The following is a 21,407-nucleotide window of genomic DNA, read 5'->3' as shown; positions in this document are numbered from 1 at the left end:
GCTCGGAACGGAGACCAAAGGTCACAACGCCTATGATACCAACAATAACAACAATAGCAATTCTTACAGCAATATTATATATGATTTATGTCCCAAAATATTTCGGGCTTTCAGTCGCTGATACTGCCTATGTCATCATATGACAACAGTAATACTCCAAGGTATGAATTTTGAGTTTCTTGTGATTTTAAAGATCTCGGAGCAGTGGTAAGTACGTTTACTTACGACGATTACCCGTCTCCATTTTAAGGAATGGTCTCAACACCAAGTGGTTGAAAAAACGTGTTCTATTTTACCCAGTGATAATAATGTCACATCAGTTCGCTGTATCTAGCATACGAGGACATCGACAGATGAGAGCCAGTGAAGTATATAGTCGATGCTTATATAAAGTCGAAGCGGGGTTGGCCACAGCTTATTTATCTTGTCCTTGAAACAGCTTTTTAATATGTTGATCATAAAACATGCCTAAACCCGAGGTCATATCAAGGGTATCACAGAGCACTGAGTAGAGGTCAACGTAATCATAGCTACTCCAAACAGTAATCTAGATACCCCCTTCTCTCTTCCCCTCCCCCCAAGCCAGCGCATCCCATCACCGTTCGACCCACTTCTAGCCCTGTTTGCTCCGCTGCCACAAATGTTGAACGCATCAAAACACGGCAAGAAGAAAAGGCAAAGCCATTTGAATCGTAGATTGGGTAAACAAACATCAGTAACTCGATCTGGCCAAGCTTTCCATGATGCCACGAACCATAACATTACCCAAGGCAACCCAAACAGATAATACAACACTGGGACGGACAACTTTGTTGAAGGCAGAGTCACTTCATATCGATGACCGTTGTTGATGGCAAATTGTCCAGTCATCGACTGACCTCGACAATACAATGGCACCCAAGAATCGTCAGCCTGAACATTTCCAGATGCTTCTGTTAAGCTTTTTGTCGACTAGAAAAAAACCGCATTGAATAAAAAAGCATACCGCCCTAAATATAAATTTAAATATTATAAGACGTTTTGTTTAAACTAAATCGGAGGTGCATAAAAAATTTGCGGGCTTTTTCAAAAAATAACTACCATAAACGTGAGTACAATACGTCCACTAATATGGGCACCATAATGCCTTGTAATGAATTGTCGGAAACGCAAGAGGACGTGCAACATCGTAGAAATGCTAATAGAGATTTTAAAATGCAGCTACTGAATCACTCTGTGAATTTTCAATTGGAATCGACTTGCACGATTAGAAAAGAAAAGCCTATCTCAGCTGTTGCGCCCTTATTGGAAAACCATTAGATCCACACACACTCAAGCGCTAGACGCTTCCCATTACAGATACCGTAATTAGAAGTAACTACTTGTTATGCTATGCTTTCGTCGTCAGTATTTTAAGCTTATGAAGCTCCGCATAACGCTTAGGCACGGGTGGAAAACTTTCCCTCTGTTGAGATGCCAGCTTCTGCTATCCAATAAATATAAGATTTGTATTAAATAAACTGGTCCTTTTTGTGGCTCCGTGTGGCCTACACGGCAAGCCGTCGTCAAGCTATGCACGAAACCTTCGATATAAAGTATCGATTTTTTTCGTAGGATAATTGCATTGAGGTGAACGGCCGATTTTTACTATGGCGTATTATTATGGGCACCATTTTGCTTTACTAAAAACGCTTTGTCATGTGAAGTGGTTCGAAATAATTATCGATCTCCTCTATAAGGAGCTGCCGTAATTTGTCCTAGGTATAGCCTTTAATTCCTCGCGGTCCTACTGCGTAGTCTATTAACTATGCGATTTTAAATATAGCATGTCCCATTGGTAGCCATTATAAAGAATCGTCATCTCTTGACGACCTGCGCTCTAAAATAGATCTCCACAACAGCGCATACATACACGCAATCATTGATTACCATTTCAGTTGGATGGTTTAAGTTGCAGAAACTGGGTTTCAAGTGAGCTCGAGCCACCTACAGCAAATAAGGTAATACTATAATATTAATAGTGAGGTGTATATATATATATATATATACGATATCCATCAAGGTATAATATATATACGTGCCTAAAACGAATAAATAATATAACTCATTTTTCTTTAGAATCTTACGAACGTTTCACATTTGAAGCTAAATATCGGCCGCCAGAGGCAATCTTTTGATGGCCATATTTGCATTTTAATCTAGCTGATACAGGGTGAGAAGGCGTTCGCGTTTCCCGTTCGCCAGCCATCAGGTAGAAACGGTTGATGTCACCGAATTAGAAAATGCTATGACAATTTTATGCTATCCTTTTGTATCGTGCCAAAACTAACTCCGGTCGTCCGAATGTTGTTACACAAGTATATGCTATGAATTAAATCTGCTGCCTTTGAAAAGAACGTCCCGAACATTTCCAAATCGAGTATACCTAATACAGAGAAAGTAGTTTTTTTTTTGAGAAACATGCTCTCAACAAATCATAAAAGAGTTTACATAACCTTAAAGGCTTTCAGCCGACTCAAGCTAGATAGAAGCAGTAGACTCAATTGACAGGTCCTATTGGAAAGCCGAAGACGTTGAAAACCCAACGTCGTTTCATCGTTATGATAGTGATAGTTTTCGTACACAAAAGCGGGCAGTTATTGGTCTTGTTGGGTTAATTCATATCACAATGCAAATGGCGTTTAGGTTACTATTTGCCATTTATTTAGTCGCCCACAATTTAGCTCTTTCCATAGAAGCCAATCGAAAGGAAAAACATGAAAAGTGAATGTGTTATAAAACACGTTCACTTTTCAAAGCTGAACGCCTTTATGCCAAGGTTAAATTTGATTGGGATGGTTCACTCGATTTCTAGTTTTACCTTATGTCGTACTTACGGCATTTCCTCGCTACATCTTGTAAAATATGTAGGACCAATCGATTCGCTTTCTTTTACAACCTGCACTGAATCGCTTTATACGTATACACATATATATATATATATATATATATATATCATGAGGAAGGAGGAACTCGCCAGCTGCTTCATGTCAGTGAGCCCAGAGGCCCTGCGAGAAATTTGTAGACCTCGATGACAATTGTCGACTATGACCGATCTCGAAACCTTCTGCTAGTCGTACGTCCTGTAAACGTGTCCCAAAGACGGACATTCCTGTGCCTTGTTTGACGTTATCGCGTTCTGTGTGACGGACAGCCGACACTGGTATTCACTGAGGATCCTGGTATCTTTTTCTTCTCGTTTATGCAAGCGCACTTCCATTAGAGCAATAGATGGAACTGAAGATGATCTTGGGTTTATGGTTTGCCCCTTCATTCTCTGTTCTGTGATTATTCACGCATTTTCTTTGGCATTACTGTGGTCATATTGTGGTGGCATTGTTGTTTGGCGATTCTTAACCGTCTTGGCTCATCTGCCGTTAAGAATACCCAACCTATTTTGTACTGTCATTGACAAAGAGAATCCAGCACCATTTAGATGCTCTCGACGTTGGCAGGCATCGCATATAGTTACCTTTCTACTCCATCACGAAAAATATTCGTTCGCCATTGGCTACTTGCTGCTGTAGCTAGGTGCGTCTTTATTCCTCTGTATTTATTATGATTTGCTTTGTAGAAACAGTGTCAAGTGCGGCTATACCTTGGTATCCGGCCAAAGCATCCGACCAACGGGAAAGGCAAGAGAAGAGGACGAAAATAATTGGTTCAATGAGCATCTCTCGATTCCGCTGACCTTCTGTTGATAGCCGGCTGAATTGGTCATAAATTGACAAAGTTGTATTGTTGTTGTTATTGTTATTGCTGACGCTGCTATCGGTGCGATGACTATTATCACGAGCCGTGCTGGTGCAATTGGCGTTAGGACTTCAGTGCAACAACAACAATCACCCGAAGCCACCAGTAACGACTGAGGTACTAACGTGCATCATAGCACCAATATATATATATATATATATATATATACCAAAACCTCAAGGATAAGACGGATTCTCCGCATCATACAGCTAATTTGATCGCTGACAACAAAAATATGGCCGGCAGTGTTTTCTAGAATATGCTTGACATCATAGAAGTGTAAACACCTATGAAATCGTTTAATGCAAGCAAATTATATATATATATATATATAATTTGCTTGCATTAATTATACTGACCCATTTTCGTCACAATTTCAGGTCGGAATACAATCTAAAAGGTTACTATCCGGACGAACACAATCGTGGGCTGGCGACTTAACGGAAAGTGTCATATTGTTGCTATTGCAAGGGTGTTTTAGCACAGGTTAACGGGCGCAAAAAGCTGACGTGCTCAACTTTTGCGCAAACTTCAACTTATTTCGGTGCGGTACTTTTCACTGCTAGCTATAGGCCTACTTCATACACCTTCTTTGCTTGTTACAATGTGTAATGGAGGTACTGTGAATGTATATGGAATATTGTCACAGGCAAAGCTGTTTCCGATAGCTAGCTTGAACGTGCGTACAGACACGCCGATTTGGAGAGATCAAGCGAAAACAGCTAGCCATTATGGTTCCACTATGGAGCCATAATGGCTCGACGGACATCGATCATCATGTCTATGCCAGCAAACCAATCAAGCAGACCTTATTCTGCGTTACAATTGGACGAAACAAAATTACGCTTAGGTTTTATAAGTGACACTGCACCGTGGAAATATTAACGTATGTATTTGCATACATGAAGCTAGTACCTATTGCATCCATTTTGATTGTCCTGTTCTCGGATGAGCAAACGTTCTTTCTGCACGGGAAGTCGAAATGTTCATCGGCATGGAACTATGCTAAAAGCATGGTTCGTACCTGTATCGATGATATTTAGGGTGCCACTGGTGAATCGTTCGTGGAGTTCCGCTCTCGTTCTTGCCGCGATCCTAGGGATGGTGTCCTCGACGGACAAAATCAATATGAACGATTGATGCGATGATTTGGCGTCAACTTGTTTGTAACTGGTGTCTACTTGAACCACAGATTGTTCTGAGAACATCTCTACTGCAAGCAGTTAGCTAAACTCAACGTTATCTCGTCGATCTTTAGTATGTACTAGATAAAAACAAAAAACAAGAAGCACACGACTGATGTGTGTGGTCCACTGTTAGCCTTGTGGACGCAGGGGATGCGCTCACAGTGAACGAGGCACAGTATTCCCTAATCATTTGCTTAGCTACAATCATACGCCCAGTTTGCCCGATACCCCTTCTAGGACAATGGAACTGGAACTCCAGTTCTTAAGTTGTCGCTCGCTGTTTCAACAACAAACCTTCCTGCGGCACATTTTTTTCCGGGCTAAAGAAAGACATACGGAATAGGCAAGTACACAGCGGTCGCAGGCGGTATTAAGGTATGTACATACTATTTTTGGCTTATTCACTTTTATTATCCACTTACGTTTTTTATTCGATTGGTGACGGGTGCAGCTGAGCCGCGGATCGCAATGGATTTCGCTGTTATCGGCAAAAATCGAGATGTTCACTAGAGGGCGCCTCGTTTGCCTTATGTTTTGTTCTACAACGGCCGCAGCGATCGCACTGACACCCATGTTGTGCTATGCAAAAGATGTGAGCCACTGCGATGAGCAGAACCGTTTCCGCTCTGGAATAAGAAGTCAGACATAATAGTCTGTCACTTTGTTATATCGATGTACATGCAGATGTATTATTGCTGCCGATGTTGTTGTTGTTGTTGATGGCAGATTATCATTGTCCTGTAAAAAGGCTATTGCCAACGTTGTGACCTAATGCAACATGGCCGTATATCACAGAAGGTTCGTAAACTAAAATTCACGTAATATTAGACGTAATATAATAAATAAATAAAGACGTAATATTAGGAGGCTCAGATATTCTTATTATGATCGCCTGCTGCTGCCCGTCGTGCACTATCGAGCAAGGACGCATATGCGATGCTACCTGACTACCTCGCGTTCATACCAACCAAACAGGTTAACTAATCATCCGCCGCAAAGATCATACCCCCCAAAAATGTTCTCAGTCCTTAAAATTTTCACTGTTATTAACATCTGCCCGATACATTGCCGCAGTTCCGTGTCTAAAACAAGCTCGCTACGCGGGATTATTATTTGAATAATTTTTAATGACGCTATAGCAATTACTGGTTCGGATAGACTATGTTTCCTTTGTGTGGGCTTAAAACTTTTCAACGTTCAGCATCAAACCGCATAAGCTGATGTTCTTCTATGGATGGCGTTTACTAGGAACACCGTATTGCCTTTGTTGGAATTAAAAATCTTCATGATCAGAATTTCTGTTTAAATACAGATTTTCAAACTGACCCGGTCTGTGCAAGATATTGTTTATTGTATAAAATTTACGCTAAAGAGTACACTGAATAATTATTAATTATCAATTAATTAACAAAAATGACCTGAACGTTTGAGACGATTTATTTGTTAGATTGTAACACATTTTTTCACTCAAAACGGAGACAATGTATAAACAAAAATGAGGACTGAAAAACTAAAATAAGTTTAGACCAAGGATACATGCGCCATATTCAAATGAAAGAAATTATACAGTGTTAATCTTCGGGACGCCAGCCATATCTTTGAAGAAAACCTCGAAGACAACGAACGACAAAGTGGCTTCGTAAGCATATAATACTCGAACTACTTCAAATTGCTTGACTCAGCAGACGTAGTTCCTTGGCAAAAATCATTGTTTTTGCTAAAAATTTGGTACGTTGTAACGTAAATCTGTAAAAATTATTTTTTAATCAGTCCGCGACGATCGGATTCGAAAAACTCATCAGTCGGCTTGAGATTAAAAGGGTACAGCGTCATTGTGTACATTCGCGTCAGATATAGCACTAAGTAGAAGGGAAAAGCTCGCGTAAACACTCCCGTTCTCCATTTTGTCATCATATGAGCTGCCATCACCACAACAGCCATTTCCCTAACCGATTACACCAAGCATAAGTCGTAAAAATGCGATATTGTAAAAAATCGTTCTTTGTATCGTTCGCCAACTCTTAGCTTAGCTTCTAACTGTCGCTCGTCTCTCTCCGCGCAGATACAAACGCATGGACGCATACGGCATCATATCTGCGACCGCTTTCCCTTTTGAGTTTCCTGTTGTTTCTAAGCCATCAGAAGAATCATTCATCGTCGCAGTCACCGTTGTATTCGTTGCCAATAACACGCGACCGGAAACGAATTGGACGTTCATCTCATTCGAAAAGACAAATCGACGACTTGCCCTTACCCTTTTAGAGTCTGCGAATCCTGGCCGCCACCGCCGCTGCTGTCACGCTTCCTTTTTGAGTCTTTTCGTGTTGTTCTTTTTCTTGCGCGCTCCGTCAGCACACCTAGCACGTCGGTTGAACGCATCCGCGTCTATCCTCCTTTCCTAGTCCCGGAAAAAGAGAGGAGGAAAACCTGTTAGCCTTCCCGTTTATTCGGCTGCCGGCCCTCGATGTAGGCCACTGTATAGTGCCGCTCTGGCCCCCGTTGCTGTCACATTACCCAAAACCGTAACGACAATAACGGCAGCTGCAGCAACATTGCGCCTGCTGCACTTCCTGCTACACAGCAGCGTAGGCATACGAACAGACGTACATTAGCTTTTTCTAGACTAATGATGTTTATATGAAAAATGATTAATCTAGAAATTCATGAAAGGTACCGACCAGTATGCGCCAATGGCAGAATTGCGTTCCAAGTAAGTCGCCACTAAAGGACAAAGTCCTATCCGGACACTGTGCTGCAGGAGTATGATTTTAGCGGAAGGTATAATGCTTCCACAGCGGTAGTCACAAAGCAAGTTGAGAAAACAGGAAGAGGAAAAACAGTACGCCTGCTACAATCGTGGCGCTAAACATACGAGCGAAAGTAAAAAATACGGCAACATCTGCACGAAGAGAAACGATCAGCAGCAGCATAGCTACTCAGGATCAGAAATCCCCCGCTCATATTGATCGCGTTATTATGATCCGCTGTTGCTTCTACTATCTACTTTGACAAGATCACTAGTGTATAACCTTGGGTAAATATTGGCAGCAGATGCGTAATTACGTGACTGTTCATATTAGCATTGCAACATCTGTTGAAATCTTCGCTAAATGGTTGAGCGTTACTATGACGTTTTTCGACGACGCATAAGCCTTGCATTGCTGGATCAAGAATGGCTTTTCTCTTTAACATATTTACGCATATAAACCAGCTAGCTAGGACCTATTTCAATTAGCTACAGTCACCTAAGGCTAACTGTCTTCCGTCTGGTACTTTTTTTTTTCTTAATAATCTAGGCCGCCTTAGTGAAGTTCAGTGAAATTTGCCTAAGTTAACACTCACGTTATGCATCGACGTTAGAATATGCAACATGAGTATTAACAAAAGTCTAATTAAGCCGATATTAATAATAAAGGTAATATTGTTATTTTTTTTATTGATCATTTATATAATAATAATAAAAAAAAGGTATAATATTATTATTAGTATTATAAGCTAATTTCCAAGTAGCAAAAATGGATACATCGCTTCACTTTCATTTCACTTTTACCGCTTTATCGTAAAGGTCTAGTTGCTTAAGGACCTGAGTGGAACTTCTAACGAAACCTAAGTAAGTGTTTAATCATATCACAAGATTTACTTTTTCCTACTTTCTGAGCTTGCTCGTGAATTCAAGATTGCGTATACAACAAATGCGACAGAGAAAAAAACGTTTTGGGACAAATTGGACGTGGCCCCTTTCGATTCAAAGAAGATCTCGTTCTTATCACAGTCAGATACGCGCGGAATATATCTGCGTTTGCCTGAGATGCATATTCCAGTTGTTATCTTAGGAATAGAATACGTGATATGTAATAGATGGTGCTCTAGTCATATTTGGAGCAACAGCAAGCGAGCTATTGTCGTTGGCGGACTATTCGACGTTTCGCCATCACCCTGTCTATCAACATGGATCTGTTTGTCCTTCCCATACATAGAGGCGGGAATATAAAGTTCTGGTTGCTAGGCTCGATTCTGGTTGACATTCTATGGCGCAATATTTCGGCCATTGTAGCTTTGTTTTTGTACTTCGTTCAGTAGCCGTCCTCTGTCCTGGAGTGAGGCCGTAAACAACCACCAACTGTTTAAACCAGGCATCGCTAGCATCAGGCAGTCTAACACACAAGTCTTAAATAGATTTTCGCCTTTTTTTTTCAACCCTTACACGTATGTACGTGTGCATCAAGGCGGATATAGAAACATCGCAGAATAAACGGCCCAGAAGACGCGGTAGCTGCCGCCATAGCAAATATCGTACAGAACGAAGCGTTCACACACCCACCTTCACACATCCAGACACCCATATATTAATAGCGTATTCGAAAAGAAAGATGCAACGACTACTGCATAACAGAAACAAACGTCTTCATGCAATGGCAGCCTGGAGACATGGGATGTCAGGCGGTTCATTCGCAAATTCACTGCGACAGCTTCGATAGATCGGTTCAGGTAAATAAGGGGAATTCATCCCCAGCGATGCCAAAGAAACAACTACGATCTGGCGGTGAAAGATAACAGCATTTGTCTTTCATGAGAATCTAGGCAAACGCTGCGAGCAAATGCGACGATTTCCAGGTGATAGCTTAGAAAGGGACAATTTCGAAAAGGAACAAATTTCAGAGGAACACTACAATAAGAAAAAACGGAAAAAGAAAAAAGCCTAACCTATAAACGGGCGATCAGCAAACTGAGAGAGAAAAGTTTGATACTCCGGACATCTGCACGCATACAAGCGAAACGCGGTACAGAAAAGAACGTGTCTCAAACTGCCGATCGGTAGTAAACAACGAAACGTCGTCAGTTAATATCTACATGAAAAGTATCAGGCTTCCGGCAGTCTCTATTAATTGGCAGAATTAATGTGAGTATAGTCATATCTGAAAGCTTGTTTGAAGACCTTACAATAAACATCATAGTGAAAAGAACCCGGCAACGTACCTTAGAAAAGTTGTGTGGCAACCTCAATAAGAACAACTGTTGCCTGGTTTTAGCGTCAAAAAGCATCGGGACTGTCCGTCTTGCTGGTGTTCCCATGTATCCATAGGGTATAAGGGCGGTAGTATCCAAATAGCTGCAGTTGACTTGGGTGGCAAATTTAAAACACGCCCGAATTTATGATGAGACATGCACAGTTTGTACGCGACCGTATTTCAGTTACTTGTTAGGTTCCAAATGAACGCGATGTCTGGCTGGTAGCGGACTTATGGCCGTTTGCAAGATGAAATCGGCTCGCGCCTGTGTTCCTGCTAGCAATAGCCCCAGTACGATTTACCCGCGCATTTATGTGTTGTGCTCCATGATCCTTCTGTAAACTGTTTTTTCCGACAGGTATCGCTGAAGCTGTTCGCAAAGTATGTATCTATCATATACCTCTTATATATGATATACACGGAAGTAAACGAAAATGGATCCACTTTCCACAATAGAACTTTTGTATCCCCCTATTCTATACATTTTATAATGCTAATGGGGTTAAATACACAATAATACGCTCCTGAGTTTAACACACGTAATTCGAACTTCTGCTATAGTGTTAACAATGCGTTACACAGCGTCGACTAGACGGCAAGAGGATAGCAATCACAATCTCGCATGGCAGCAGCGGCTTCTGTTAGTGGAGGTTTCTGCAAAAGCCTATAGGCGCTTAAGCCCAATTTATTTGCTTGGGCTCCTGTTGCCGCCAACGGTCCCGTTGCTCACCCAGTACCCGGTTCCCTTGGGTGCTTTCTGCGTCTAGTAGTCAATACGTGAATTGGGTGGCACTAGAGTTGCCGGCGGAATGAAGCTAAAAAAAGTAGCTCAAGAAACAAAAGCAGCGATGACATGGCGAAACATTTCTTATCTACATTGATTCCCGCCGCCCACAGTGGTCGAGATTTGCAAGACTAGCTAGTCTTCCAAAGCAAACATAAGCAACAGGCATAATGACGACGACCTGAAAATAATGCGAAGGAGAAGACGAATGTAGACATAGGATGAGATGCAAAGGGTAGAAAATAAGACAGGCAGATCTCTCCCATTACCCGTACACCGTTTCAGATAAGCAAGCATTCACATAAAACAAGACGCTGTAAGATCGCCATAGAATGCTGACATCGAGCCTTACAAAAGGCTGATACGTTCGTACAGATGTATACGAACGGGTCATCGCAACGGGAGGCCTCCTTAAGCGTAGAGGCAGTTCCTCGTGGCTGGCAGAGGAGCGTGTCATCAGCTGCGACAGCATTTATTTTGGGCGAACCTCCACCTAGCGAACCTACTCATCCGAGCTCAGTTATGCAATGTTTAATAGTGGTCGGCCAGATAGGCAATCATCCAGCTGAGAGACAGACACATAACGAATACATCCATGTGAATGTACGTAATACATACACGCGACTTAGTTCCTTTTGCCCCTTTTTGTTACCTTTATTCTAGGCAACTTGCGACTGTATATTCGCGTTCCACATTGTACGTACGTATGTATGCATGTAATGTATCCACAATGATATGACAAAGCCGGAAGACCTATCTATGTCGATAAAAAGAGGCTAAGAACCTCGCTGCTGATTCGTCGGAAAGAGCATATACGCGAGAGTGTACGTCTGCCTGTCAGCCGTCGTCTTAGGCGGCTCTCTCAACGTCGTTGGTTGCCGGCCGTAGATAGAACTGTGACGTTCACTCGTAGTTCCAGTGATGGTGGAAGAAACTTCCGTTAACCCAGCAAAGCGTCTTCAAACGAACAAAAGTCCTCTCTGTGGAATTACGTCGCTTGAAAATTTTATAAGGGATAAATTCGCGTCGTTCTTGGCCTAGAGAAAACGTGCATAACTGGAAGAAATATGGGTAAATTCTATGTTGTACCTTTAGTAGTTCCAGTTTCAAGGCCTCTTGACAGGCAACCCAATCCAAGTACTTTAGCTTAATACAACGAAAACATTGACACAATGACCTATTACAACGCATACTATAACGAAAGACAGATTCAACACTTCCCCAACATAAACCAAGCCGCATTCTAAGGACCTGCCACGAATTGTTGGGAATTTCGTCGCATGTTGACAGTAACGATATACCTCATTGCTTTCTTTTATTACATGACAATGGCCTTAATTACCAACATTTCGGTATCTATTTAACTTGTAGATGATGCATGGAAGACATTTGTAATAAATGTAACTAAATAAATAAAAAATAAATGTAAACTAAGTAGCTCTGTTCTAGATTACTTCCTATTCTTAGGCAGAGTTCCGCATCTTTATCGTTAATGTAACGGCACAAAGCGATTGTCCATGCAGAAAAACTACTTAGCGTTCGTTGGCGAGGGCACAAATATGTCATATACGCAGTTTTCAAGAACATATAGGATATTGAAACTCCTTCCGTCAAGGCCTGTTGCTGTAGCATCGCCATTATTTTGTGACCCCATAATTGGATCACGGTTGTAACGGCGCTAATGGCGTGGCATTAAAGGAAACTTTGCATTGACAGTGCTAAGTAGGAACAAGCCAATCGTTTTGAAGAAGATGGTCTAAATATTAGGTCACGTGGATGTTAACGGGTATCACCTGGGAACCCGGCTGTTTGCAGTAACAAAAGGTCCTTTCCCTAAGCACGTTTTAAAAAATGGAGAGCTTTGTGAACAAGGTATGTATTGTTACATACATTGCGAAACGCTGTGAGATTCGGTCAGTTGCAGTTATCGGCCTTACGTGTCGAATTGTTGCCAACTTCAATAGGACATGTGAAACAAATCTTGTCGAATCACAAATAAAATCTGAGAAAGCTCGTGCTAAATCAATTTTTCAATCAACTATTATTTCAAATTCTCCGCTTTTAGATGCGAACCCTTTATATATTTCAAGTTATATAACTTCATCGAAAAGATTTTGACAGCGACTGTCCCGTGGAGTAAGCATCCCCTTAACGAGCCACCCTTGTGCGCTTTACAATGGACTATGCGCTTTGTCACCAACAAAGGAATCACTCTTATCCGAAATCTCAGTAAATGACACCAGGAACGATAAAACTGGCTTGAACAGCTCCTGACTAGATTGTCTGTCGCACCATGCTGACTATACCGAGGAACATATATTCGTAAATTGTTAAGTAAATAAATTGCTATTCAAATCTGTATTAGGTCCATTTGTAAGTTAAAGCAGCTTTTGAGGCGATAATTCTTTCAAGTTTCATTACTTTCCTTACCTTACCGGGACGATTGGGAGATCGAAACTAGTTCGGTACTCGCGTGATTCCATACGGATAGATGTCCATTCATCAGGCTGACATTGCCTCATTATCTCGTGCATAGAGGCCTCTTGACGTTCCGTCACAACGACTAAGCCATGGCCGGTTCCTCCATGAAAACCTATTTTTTTGTAATTATCATCACGCCCCAACGCTCCCAGGGTGGAACGCGAAAGTTACCTTCTGTGACGCCAATCTCTAACGCCTGGGTGACTTTCATGATCGTGATTCGTGATTAAGCCTTGCTATTTTTTGTTCCAATTGACTCCACTACAGTCCTAAAATTATCCGCCGGTCGGCCAGTTATTCAACGCTCGAAAAAACGCTTCCCATGTTGCACTAGCCACAACAGCTGTTATTAGTATTGTAGCACTCTTACAGTTTGCGCGCTTCATTTTTAACCTTTCTTTTTTTTTATCGAGCAGTCGAAGTCTGCGTCTAGCACCTGCTACCAGCAGCTGCTGCAAGAACAAGTTATCCCTGCTATCAAGGTATATAGCACAGCTAAACCGAACGCTGAAAGAAACGGTGCTAGAAAGAGATGCAAGCAATAAAGCCGGCGAATCGTACCCGTCTACTAAGCCATCATGCATGGGACACGTAGCTGAGATGACCCGAGAAGGACAAGAAGCGGGAAAAAAATGCGGCCAACCAAATGCTTGCTACTGACTCCTCGTTATCGTCCTTAACAAAGGAATTGCAAATAGCGCCACGAAGTATGAAACGTGAAATAACAGCACAGCGTAGCAGCCAACGTTTCCCGATACTTCGAGCCTCTAGATTTCGCGGAGTTTTCCTCGAATGTTTCACACCGTGCATACAGAGATTCTCATAAAATGTAAAGAACAAACTGGATTGCTAGACATCTTTAGTCCGAATCGTCCAGGAAATATAGAAACACTTCGCTACTAAATAGCGCGTTTTATGCCATATCATAATTGCAAGTGCGTCGTGTTGGAATGTTACTATTATGTATACTTACTGTTTAACGACTGTCTTGGGGGTTTTTCCAGGACGTATATAAGAAGTAGAAAGGCTGACAAACGTTTCGAGCTAAGTCTGGTCAGAGCATAAATTACGTTTTCAATCGGCCGTATGTTTGCCGAGGCAAAGAACTAATACCAGTGGGAGTTTTTTTGCAATTTACGAATAATTCTCACATGATTATTGCTTATGGCACCAGGACACATTAGGGAACACTGCCAGCTATGCCATGAGACGTATTTTATACAGAAGAAAACGTGTGCATATCGACGCACACTAATGACTATTACGTGTAAGTTCCTAGATGATAGCAATCAGTTGCTAGAGATTGCCTAAGAGGCTCGTGTAGCCTTCGTAGATGCTCCTCGAGGAGATAGCGTAGACTACGTTTGATGACAGCCTGCTACCAACCTGTGTCCTCCAATTACCTCTAGGCTTCCCTGCGCATGATACCTGTACATAAGTTATGAAGTAAATTATTTTTCGAAAAATCGAAGTTTGAAATTTTAAGCGTCATTAACCTGTGATAAATCATTTGTCTTGTCACAAATTCATTCTGACGAGAAAATGAATAGCCCTTACCCAATGGTTTGGTGTAAGATTTCTGAATGTATAAGCAAAAACAATCGTGATGAAGTTCTAATGGTGTACGCTATACTGGACTAGCAAAGGCTCGGAAACGTTAATGAATGCCCTAACCACTATGTCGCTATCTTTAAAAAAACAGCTAAAAACCCTCTCGCTGTTTAGATAGCACGTAAAAAGGCTGAAAGCCGCACAGAATGCGTCCTATGCAATCATAGACACCGCCTTGATTTTCAGTAAATACCTTTCATCCTTCGTTTCATAATAATGATCATCATATATTATAGGGGTTATTGCCATACATCCTGTTTGAGTACTGTTCTTCCAAAGGGGTAGCACGCCACTTCTGATTTCTGATTCATGCACGAAGATTGGCATTGAGAGAGTGCCGTCATAGTTTCAAAAATTGTTTCACTATTGCTCAAACGAATTCTGCCGATATGGAATTGAGAAATGGGAACAGATGCGTTACTTCAATCCATCTAGATCCATATATATATATAAACGGCGCTTTACGTTCCATATACATACCAATAGTCAGCAGACATACGTGTAGTCATTGACTACTAATACGAAGTTGAATTTGTCAAGTTATCACACATACATGTTCCTTGGCACTTTTTTATTAAAGTCTTCTAAAATCTAAAAATACAATCGTGATATTTACTTGTATATACACGTTTTGCTATGATAGCCCTGAATAGTCAAACATCCTTTTTCGAGGTCATTTTCTCTATAGATAGTAGCGGGCATTTCAAATCCATCTATTGTAGGCACGTACATGGGGCCATTTACGTCGTGGACTGTACGTATTTGTACGGGTTGCTCGTCCCGTTTATATTCCCTGGGAGTATTTCCTCTGTATTATATAAACGAATTTATTTAATAGGAAGAGTATTTGCAGGAAGCTTTAAAAAGTAATGAAATTAAAAAGCGACTAACAGTCCTTGACGTCAGTGCATCTTCAAGACATGGAGAGAATGATGACCCGCACCGACCCGGTAGCTGTCTAATGAAGACCACAATAATGGTTTGAGCGCTGCTGACAGCTGCCTCAATGCTTTACTGGCAAGAAGAACAACTGACGTCATTTCTACGGATAGTCGATATAGTTGAAAAAATTACAACACTGGGCGGTGGCTCCTCGGAACGTCGCATTCGCTGTAGGAATAATCGGAAGCTGAATGAATTAGGTTAGGGCCAAAACATATGCTGCCATGATAAGTTCGGAGTGTCGCGATGAAGACTGTTATAGGAAAATGGAGGTGGATAGCTTTCGTCGGGGTCAGTTAGCGAAAGAATGTAGAAAGCCAATCACTCGTATCGGAAAAGTACATTAGTTGTATAAAACACTGCAAAAATGGTCCTTGCCGCGTATTGAAGGTTGGCCGTGGGCAACCGGCTACAACACAAGTGGACACTTCCGTTTCGATTTAGGAACAAAGGCGACCACAATAGGTACGAGGGATTATAAAAACACTCGTTGTTATGCAAGTCGTGCTGGTGCATAGAAGTCCTTCTGCTGGGATGGCCATCGTCGGGGCAAACGGCTGCAAATATTCGTCTATTCTTAACCTTTATAGATATTGCCACACGCATAAACGCAAAGCAGGGACTAGAGGCTGCTGTACGTGGCATGCGTACGTGAACCAACCACTTAGTTCAGCTTTAGGAGGCTGCCCGCTCTACCAGGAAATAGATGCGTAACACTGCCACGCACTGGAAACTCGGAGCTTTTTTTTAGACGCACTAGATCCTTCACACACCTCGCTTTCTGACTGTTCGGAGAAATTCTGCAGGACTCGGCTGACTACGATAGCTGCTCCTGGCCTCAATGCGAGATTTATTGCTTAAGCCTTCCTAAATGTCATACTAATTGCGGCGAAGGCGTTCTGCGAGCAGGCTGAGATAAAACATCACCAGCATCACAGAAGAATAAACTGATATGCAAACGGTAGTGAGCGATTTGTTGAGCATGGTAAGAAACTGAAGGGCGCTATCTTTGCCCTAGTGGACCGATCGTCTAATGCTTGGACTTGGCCCCTTGGCCCTGTAGCAAATAACGACGGGAGGTTCGTTAACCGAACTTCATATTTTTGCCGCCAGGAAAAGCAGTATAGAGTGTCTCAAATTATTTTACAGTAAAAATTACGATCAAAAGAGGTTTGTTATATAGAGACGCTTCAATATTTCAGTATTCGTATTAATTATATTAAGAATACGCACTTAGTTGCCATATAGCGTTGCGCCCCCATTGACTTCTCGCCTGCCTGCCTGCCTGTCTGTGGCTTGCCCATGCGCATGTAGCAGCAGCGTAGCTGCAGGGAACGAGCACGTGTATAAACCTACTAGGTTGCTCTACTCGATCAACACTTCTACCCTTTGCATATTAAACAAATCGAACACGAAGTACAATGCACAGGTCGTTGCCATGGCACATCGTCATATTGAAAAATAATTGGATCAATAGCATCAAAGTGCTTACTATCTCGGTTACTGCTATCTAAATAGAGAAAGCGTACGCCGATGCTGTTGTTGGCAACTGCACTAACGCTGCTGTCGTCGGTGTTGACTACATAGGGCGCAATCTATCAAGGCAACCTCGCCCACATACAGGGTATAGATAGATACACTTAAGTACTTCCACCGAAAAATCTAGAGATTCTAAAATCATTATCCGAGTCTCAATTCCGAAAATTAGACATGAACTGGCGTCATTCGTAACAGGTCATCTGAGACATGACGGACCTTCAGACACTGATTGAGAGGGTCCCTACAAAACGAGTCTGGTGAGATGGGTAGAAGTCATGTCTCAGCGACCAAAGTCGCTCGCCGGGTTATTGCTTATGACGAGCAACTCTACGGACAGGTTTTAGCGATGACTGCTCAATACCGATATTGTGCAAGCGAGCGTTTAGAACCTGACGAGGCTTTCGCCAGTGCTGTACGTGTAGACTGACATACAGCAAGCCATGATCAAAGCTATTGTTATCAAACAAGAAATGGTAGCACGTCGGACTACGACCGCAGGCAAAAGCACGGACGAGAAAATATGTCTATATGTAAAACGTCCCGACATTTGCAACACTATAATTCGCCTTCTAAACACTTAATGCACCCCTAGAAAAAAGTAGATAAATGTGAAAGGCGAGACGAAAGAACAAAGAGGAAGACGAACGAGTAGGAACAAATGGTTCTCCCTTTGTTCAGTACTATAAGATGCGTCTCTTTGTACGACAATACGTTACATTAAGTAAATACTAACGACACAGCTAAGCAATAATAAGGGTTAACCTTCTGTAGTATAACAAATCAGGCGCTCAAACTATATGACTAGTATGACTTTACGCTCAGGATGGGTTATTTTCACATTTATTACATTTACACACACTATTTAAACAGATTATTTTCAAACTACTTTTGATTTGATTGATGCGACATTGCTCCTACATGTCGATATAAATATCTCTAACCTGCTGTGGCAGAAATAGTTGGTGGCGCCACCTTCTAAGCGTTGGCTGCTGCCAGTCTTTGACCATGCTGTTGGTGGCGCTTGCGTCGACGGCGGGTGTGATTTTCAACACGGCGAGTTCACCATCTTTCCCTTTTTCTTTCTGCTTCAAAAGACATTATGCAATACGGAGCAAGTTTTTTTTGAATTCGTAAATATTCACACGGTCCTTCCTCTTCGTGACACAGCTTCGATCCTCGTCAATATCTATACGCCCCGACAGCGGCAGTAGGATAATGCGTCTTATATCATGAATCCCTTAAAAAAATCTTCATTCAGCTATGAGCAATATACCAATATTGATTTCGTCTATTCGGGTTTCTTTGACTGAGCACCAAGACTTCATGAATGGCACGAGTGAAAAGCTCAACTTTTTTCCCATATAGATGAAATAAAAACAAGCATATGTAGTGCAGCATAAGTACTTGCTTCGCCGCACGACACTTGCGGTTAAGTATATTCATTCGGTCGGCGAAAAAAAGCCTCTCAATTAGTCGAAAGATGACTCCCGTAAAAATTTCCATTGCAACAGTGGAGAAGCAAAGATCTCCAACTTTGTTCTCAGGATCGGAGGGTGTTTCAAGGGCATTTTGAAGGTATAGATGGCGATATCAAGCGAATACGATAAGTGCATCTAAAACAAATATTTGTAATTGTGCAACGGTGGTTTTAGGTCACATTCATAATGCGTTCTCTTTCTTAAGAATACCACTTTCTTTCATAGGAAGACGCTGGGTTGTTTTTCGTGCAGTGCAGTGGTCTCTCTTCCACCTGTGCGAAGTGCACGTCTCCTTTCCTACGTTTCCTAGACTACCCTGAAGAACGGCGTGGTCCTTCAGGGTCTACTCAACATATGATTGACCTACCTTTTGTTGCTGGTCTTTTGCTTCAAATCTGAAACGGAAAACCGGCATTATGTTACCCCATAGTACTATTTCTAGTTTTTATGACCTGTGGGAATATGGGACTGGTTCTGCCGTAGTGAATCGCGGACGCTGGCAAGGGCATAGTCGAAAGGTCTGTCCTAATCGCTGACCCCATCTCGTCGTTGTCAAGCAATAAGGATCATCCTTAGAATAGCTTAAGATTAAATAAGTCGCTTAAATTAAGTTACTTTTAATACATTTAAATTTACGAAAAATTCGAAACAACAGTTCGTATGAGAAACTGACATCGATGAAATCCTTCCGGTGACGAATTAATCTGAAGGGAAGGAGAAAATTGCGGAAAACTTATTTATATATTAATGGCAGGTTGCCAGTCGAAGGATGATAGCCGATTGCCAGTGACGCTATAAGAGTTACTAGGGTACGAGATTTATAACATTGTAGATGCTTTTGAAGTACGCCACTTGTAAGCATCCCTTAACTGGTGAAGGAAGCGTAGCGAAAGCAGAATTGAACGCGTAAACGCGGGCGAACGCATATAAAAAAGCGTCAAAAACTTTTACTGAATTAAAGGTACGGTAATGTGCCTATCGATCGAGGTCGAGATCCTGTCTCATCTCCACTGAGTCATTAAACATTCCCAAAACAAATATGAAGCAGATATTTAACAAGAATGGTTAACGGGGGACGCCAACGAAAAAGACGGCCGTTATGTGACACACAATGCGTAATTAATAAAAGTGAACAACCTTTATCTTATTGGCGGAGAACTCTGCATGGTGGTACATGTAATCTAGAGTGCAAGGGGAGACTGAGGTCTTCATCGTACTCCATTACATTATCTCTCCGAGAAGGTAGATAAATACGGGGTAGTTACGATTGTTAAATTAGAGAATTGAGCCATCTATGAGCACCTAACTACGAATAACGTCGGTTTAGGATACCGACAACACCCTACAGCGGGGACCAAATCGACAATGACAGAAAATACACACAACAATCTATCGTACGGGACAAACCTAAGCGAATATTTCTTCAAGCAGAAGAACGAACTTTGACCGGCTATTCAATCAGTGCTATATAATCATTACATGCTTTTTCTTTTGAGAGAGTTAGTTTCTGCTTCCTTTGTGCCACCTCACCAAAGGATAGCGTTCGAACTCGAAATATAATTAGGTACATCAATAAGGAGTAGAATGACCAGCAACCGGGGCCATAGTATAGAAGAGGGTGGCGGTTTGAAACTTCAGTCATAGAGTCAAGGAATATAGAGTTTATATATATAATAGAGTTTAATGTTTTCAAATGCCGCACAGATCAGCGTGCAAGAAGCATGTGTCGAATGACGGAGCGGGACGGAGAATGCACGGGTCGATCGCCTAAGGTGTAGGAACATATCTCCTTGAATGCCGACGAAACTTAAAAACACTACTCGTCCATTGAGAATACTAACTCAACAACTTTGACGTCTCACTATCTTGTTGAAGCTCATTTTGTAAAATTTAAATAACCGTTTCTTGTCATACTCATTATCAACTTTTATGTTTAAATTATGAATTTGCGAAATGGTCAAACTCAGCGTGCTTATATTACTAGAGCAATCTAGATATCATACGAAGTTCCCCTTTCAGGCCATTAGTTAGTGAGTGGCCGGCTAAGACTATAAATCATTATATTCCCATCGAAGCGTTTAGCCATTGAAGATAGTAAACTGGTGGAGGCGGAGTAGCGGACGACGTGAGGACGCTGACGAGACGGCATGATTGATAATGGCACACGCGCTGTTTACCTTTTTTGGCTTATTTCTAATAGATGCACAGTAATATACCCAAAGCGAACGGGAAAGGGACATACGATCACAAAGGACGTATACGACTGAAAGCGATTGTCGCACGGAGACGATAGAAGCCGACTGATTGAATCGTGAAGCTGGCTCCCCATTTAACCTGAACTCAATGAAACGTAATAGACCCCACTTGAATTTTCATCAGATCTAACGAAGCAGAGCAGTTGAGAGTTGTTCACTACAGAAGAGCAAATTTATCAAAACGATCGTTTTTGGTGGCAATTGGAATATTTATGAAATGCATCCGGTTTATGATATAGTAGAAGTCCGTTCGAATTCGTCGCGTCAGGGCCGTGTTATGACGTACTGACGCACTAGCTCAGTGTAAGGTAACTACGAGATAAATTATAAAAAGCTCATTTGCTTATGCG

General features: G+C 41.8%; 1 protein-coding gene across 11 annotated transcripts in view; it reads left to right on the top strand.

The window, feature by feature from the left end:
• LOC111246848 (uncharacterized) overlaps nt 1-21,407 on the top strand; it is a 134,802-nt gene that overhangs the window by 33,232 nt on the left and 80,163 nt on the right. The gene's annotated exons all lie outside the window — the stretch shown is intronic.

The sequence above is a fragment of the Varroa destructor genome, unplaced genomic scaffold (genome assembly GCF_002443255.2).
Source record: "Varroa destructor unplaced genomic scaffold, Vdes_3.0 BEIS01000003.1, whole genome shotgun sequence".
NCBI lineage: Eukaryota > Metazoa > Arthropoda > Arachnida > Mesostigmata > Varroidae > Varroa > Varroa destructor.
This window is presented reverse-complemented; position numbering and strand designations above follow the sequence as displayed.